At 41.1% G+C, this 5,888-nt stretch overlaps 1 pseudogene; it reads right to left on the reverse strand.

The window, feature by feature from the left end:
• Positions 1-3,300: 3,300 nt before the first annotated feature.
• LOC110323345 overlaps positions 3,301-5,888 on the reverse strand; it is a 49,685-nt pseudogene continuing 47,097 nt past the window's right edge.

The following is a 5,888-nucleotide window of genomic DNA, read 5'->3' on the forward strand; positions in this document are numbered from 1 at the left end:
TTAAAAACATTTAAAGTTTTTGAATACATATTAAAGTAACAAAGCAAAAGTGGTTTATTGAATAAAATGTATTTGAATACAAAACAATTTAATTACATATGATGGTTTGGTAACTCTGCAGTCAGTCCCACAACACCCACAGGAAGCTCGACTGCCAGGCACTCTAACACACCCAGGATCATGGGATCATAGGGGAGGAAATCACAACTGCCCCAACGTCATGGAGTAACTGAAACAAGCAGGATCCAGGGACTTAGGAACCCTGCCTGGCCAGTGGAACAGGCTTCTTCCTGTCTGAGCCAGTTCCCTGAGCAGACTTTGGGTGCAAACTCTGCAGTTAGTCGCACAATACCCAGAGGAAACTCTACACCCAAGTGCCCTAACACACCCTGGATCATAGAATCACAGAATCCCATGATCACAGGATCACAGAGATAGCTGGACTCTGAGCAGTTCTGACACAACCAGCATCACAGGAGGGATAGGCTCCAGTCAGATACAGTGAAGGCAGGTAGCACTAGAGATAACCAGATGGCAAGAGACAAGCATAAGAAGACAAGCAACAGAAAGCAAGGTTACTTGGCATCATCAGAATCCAGTTCTCCCACCAAGCAAGTCATGATACACCATCACACTGGAAAAGCAAGATTCAGATTTAAAATAACTTCTCATGATGATGATAGAGGACTTTAAGAAGGAAATAAATAACTTCCTTAAAGAAATACAGGAGAATACAGGTAGAACCCCTTAAAGAAGAAACACAAAAATCCCTTAAAGAATTATAGGAAAACACAACCAAACATGTGAAGGAATTGAACAAAACTATCCAGAATCTAAAAGTGGAAATAGAAACAATAAGGAAATCACAAAGGGATTCAACCCTGGAGATAGAAAACCTAGGAAAGAGATCAGGAATTATAGATGCGAGCATCACCAACAGAATACAAGAGATAGAAGAGAGAATCTATGGTACAGAAGATACCATAGAAACTATTGACACAACAAAGAAAATGCAAAGTGCAAAAGCTCCTAACCCAAAACACCCATGAAATCCAGAACACAATGAGAAGACCAAACCCAAAGATAATAGGTATAGAAGAGAGTGAAGATTCCCAACTTAAAGAGCCAGTAAATATCTTCAATAAAATTATAGAAGAAAACTTCCCTAACCTAAAGAAAGAGATGCCCATGAACATACAAGAAGCCTTCAAAACTCCAAATAGACTGGACCAGAAAAGAAATTCCTCCTGTCACATAATAATCAAAATACCAAATGCACAAAACAAAGAAAGACTATTAAAAACAGTATGGGAAAAAAATCAAGTAACATATAAAAGCAAACCTATCAGAATTACACCAAACTTCTCACCAGAGACTATAAAAGCCAGAAGATCTTGGGCAGATGTCACCCAGATCCTAAGAGAACACAAATGCCACCCCAGGCTACTAGACCCAGCAAAATGCATAATTACCCTAGATGGAGAAACCAAGATATTCCATGACAAAATCAAATTTACACAATATCTTTCCACAAATCCAACCCTACAAAGGATAATAGATGGAAAAACACCAACAGGAGGAGGGAAACTACACCCCTGAAAAAGCAAGAAACTAATCTTTTAACAAACCCAAAAGAAGATAACCACACAAACATAATTACACCACTAACAACAAAAATAACAGGAAGCAACAATTNCTTTTCCTTAATATCTCTTAAAATCAAGGGATTCAATTCCCCAATAAAAAAGACATAGACTGACAGACCTGAAATGTAAACAGGACCCAGCATTTTTCAGTATACAGGAAACACACCTCAGTAACAAAGACAGACACTACCTCAGAGAAAAAGGCTGCAAAACAATTTTCCAAGCAAATGGTCCAAAGAAACAAGCTGGAGTAGCCATTCTAATATTGAATAAATTCGACTTTCAACCAAAAGTTATCAACAAAGATAAGGAATTATGCTTCATATTCATCTAAGGAAAAAAATCTACCAAGAAGAACTCTCAATTCTGAACATCTATGCTTCAAATGCAAGGGCACCTACATTCATAAAAGAAACTTTACTAAAGCTCAAAGCATACATTGCACTCACAGTAATAGAGACTTCAACACTCCACTCTCAGCAATGGACAAATTATAGAAACACAAGCTAAATAGACACAGTGAAACTAACAGACCAAATGAACCAAATGGAATTAACAGATATTTATAGAACATTTCATCCTAAAACAAAAGAATATATCTTCCTCTCAGCATCACATGGTACCTTCTCCAAAACTGACCATATAATTGGTCGCAAAACAGACTTCAACAGATATAAGAAGATTGAAATAATCCCATGCATCCTATTAGATCACCATGGATTAAGGCAGGTCTTGAATAACAACAAAAACACCAGAAAGCCCACATAGAAACACCAGAATACCTCATGGAAGTAGGGGGAGAGGGGATGGGTCAGGTGGTTTCAGGGGGGTGGGGGACTGGGAAGGGGGATAACATTTGAAATGTAAATAAAGAAAATATCCAATAAAAAATATGCCATGATAAGAAGTGCATGCTGAAAAGAGCCTGATATGCCTATTTCCTGAGAGGCCCTGCCAGAGTAGTACAAATACAGAGGTGGATGCTTGCAGTCAACCATTGGACTTAGCACGGTGTCCCCAATAGAGGAGTTAGATAAAGGACTGAAGGAGTTGAAGGGGTTTGCAACCCCATAGGAAGAACAACAATTATCAACCAACCAGACCTTCCTGGAGCTCCCAGGGACTAAGCCATCAACCAAGGAGTACATTTAGCTCCAGTTGTATATATAGCAGAGGATGGCCTTATCAGGCATCAGTGGGAGGAGAGGTCCTTGGTCCTATGATGGCTTGATAGATGCGTCAGTGTAGGGGAATTGAGAGTGGGGAGGTAGGAGTAGGTGAGTGGTTGGAGGAACACCCTCATAGAAGCATGAGGAGGGAGGATGGGTTAGGGGGTTTCTGGGGGGGGGGACCTGGAAAAGGGATAACATTTGAAATGTAAAAAAGAAAATATCCAGTTTTTAAAAATCAAAAAAAAAATAAGACTGCAAAATAAAATATATTGATAGTAATATAAATGTACATTGATAGATATAACCAATATATGTAGAGAAAAGTGCTTTTTACATATAAAATAATTTGTCCAGTTTTTATGAAACATCTAGGCAGGTTGATTTCATTCATATTAAAATAAATGAGAGTTTTTAAAGGAGAGCTTATAAAGTGATCTGGAATATTTTAGTTCAGGAAAGTCCTCTCTACTCTGTTTCAGGACTCACTCCTCCTCCTCACTCAGTCTTGCCAGTAGCTTGGCTGAGGAAGACAGGGCTCTCCAGACTTCTGCTCTGACCACCTCCCAGGCACAGGGGCTGTGTTTCTTCTCTCTCAGGTACACAGTGATCCTGTGGAAGTATTTCCTCACAGCCAGCTGGGAGTCTTCCTGGGTCAGGGGAGGTTCCTGTACCACAACCTCCAGTGAAGTTTTGTATCCAAACCTCAACATACAGGTAAAGAATCTGAACTTTGTATTTCAAATGTTTAGGACCTCAAGTTCTTTGCTAGGACTACAACTACAATAATGAATTTTTTTTCTAGTTATTTTAATTAGCATGTGATGTTTGTAATTATGCACAGAATATTGTAGTATTTGGTCAGTCCCAAACACAATGTTTGTATCAAATTGCAACACCTCTTAACAACAGCTAGGGATCAACATGATCATTTCTGTATTTTCAGACTTCAAAATCTTTGTACTCATTTTGTAAATTATGATCAATTTAATTTAAGGCCAACAAATAATTTTTATATGGCTTGAGATGATAGTATTTTTTTTTTTTTAAAAAAAAAAACCTTCTGTGTAAGAAAACATTGAAGTCACTATTGCTCTTCCCTAGAAACTCACTTTAAATGGAATGTTTGTTTTTCTGCTGTTGGCAATTTTTATTTCATCTACTTTCAGGGTATAACTGTTGTCAGACAATGCAGGGGCTGTAGGGAGCGGGTGCAGTCGGAGACACCAAGATGGCGCCCTGGCTCTCTGCCCAGCCTCGTGAACCTCAGCTCATCACCGGCCCAGCGCAAGTGTACAACGGAGGTACGCCTCCCTGGGTGTGCAGCCTTATCTCACCCCTTGTGGCCATCGGCTGTGCCCTATCCCAGAGACTTCCGGGCTCGTGTGCAGTGTGTGGCACATTGTGTGGTTGAATGTGATTGGTTGAAAGGATTGGACGTCAGCAGCCCTTGTGTATATATTGAGTTGGCCTGATTAAAAAGCAGAAGCTGCTTCACCCGAACCTGGCATACGTGTTGTCCTTGTCTTTGCCAGCCGGAGACATTGAGGCAAGTGGTGGCCGGTACGGGGAAACTCTTGAAATTCAGAAACAAGCTCAGCAAGTATAAGGTAAGGCCTTAAAGGATTCCCAGAGCAGGGACAAATTTTAAAGGTTCTTGGTAAAGAGACATATCGCGATGGGTTCAGCAGCATCGAAACAGAAAGCACGCGAGGTGCTCACACAACTGCTGAAGGAGTAGAAATAAAAAAAGAAACCGTTCATCAGTTTATGGAGGTGGTGGAAATGGAGGCCCCTTGGTTCCTGGAGGAAGGTTTAGTTAATCTTAGTTGCTGGGCGAGGCTGGGGACAGTGATACAGGAGGCCGATTTCCGGACCTCGTTGCCCTTGGGAACGCTAGCTATTTGGAATCTGGTCAGGACATGCCTCAAAGACAGAAGAGAGGTATGCTTCGGAGTTAGAAAGGGGCGCTGCTGCGCTGGAGGAAGTTAATGAAATAGCCTCACAATCCAGTAGGGGGATGGAGAAAAGGAAGAAAAATGAGAAAGAGAAAAAAGGGAAGGACAAATCGGACTACGACTCGAGTGGTAGCAGCGAGAGTGAGAAAGACAGTGACTCAGAGGAGCTTGAGTGACAGCTCTCTAGAATGAGCTTGGGAAGAGGGCGACCTCCGGAGCCTTCAGCTCCCCGGCCTCCTAAACCACCGCCATATCAGGAACAGTCAGGTCGGAGGTCCATGCATGCAGAAATTTGGAGGCAGGTTAGCCCTGTTGCAGGAGCATTTCCAGTTTTCCAAGACCAACAAGGAAAAAGATACCATGAGCCTTTGGACTTTAAGATAGTTCAGAGATTGAAGGAGTCAGTCTCTGCTTATGGAGTCCAGGCCGCCTTCACCATTTCTCAGATAGAGGGTTTGCAGCGCTACTGCATGACCCTCTTTGGAGAAATTTGTGCAAGGCAGTCCTTTACTAGCACTCTGCTATACAGTGAATCTCATCCTCATCCNTGCAGCTTGCACCTAACTCCAAGAGAGTGCAAGTACAAGGATGACCTCAGAACTCATCCTAGAAGGCATGCCCTCTCTCGTCTTAAGTTTCATAAGTCCTCCAAGACTATTGCTTTCTTCTGCAGTTGTTCATGTGAAGGACTTCTGTTTTCANTTAGATACACAGAAATTGAGAGTGGACTAGGTACCAGAGCAAAGGAAGAAAGAGGCTGGTAAGTCTGGGGAAGAGTTGGTCATAGAGGACAAAGGCACAATTTGACAGAAACAAGATATCCTCCCTTCCTTCTGCACATCATGCTTATTGTATATATATAGTAGAACACTATACTGGAGAAATGTAAAGTATAGATTTGGCCATCAATGAAGGACAAGTATGAGATGAATAGATCTACTCATCTAAACCCTAGGCAATGTCACATGCGTCCACAATAATTTGCATCCTGGCCATGCATATAATTGTTATACTGCCCAATATCAGTTTAAATATTAAAAATATTTGAAAAGANGGAAAGAAGGAAGAGCTCAAAAGGGATTCACTTAGGAATAATTTATAGAACATAGAAAATT

This window comes from Mus pahari, chromosome 6 (assembly GCF_900095145.1).
Source record: "Mus pahari chromosome 6, PAHARI_EIJ_v1.1, whole genome shotgun sequence".
In the NCBI taxonomy this organism is placed as follows: Eukaryota; Metazoa; Chordata; class Mammalia; order Rodentia; family Muridae; genus Mus; species Mus pahari.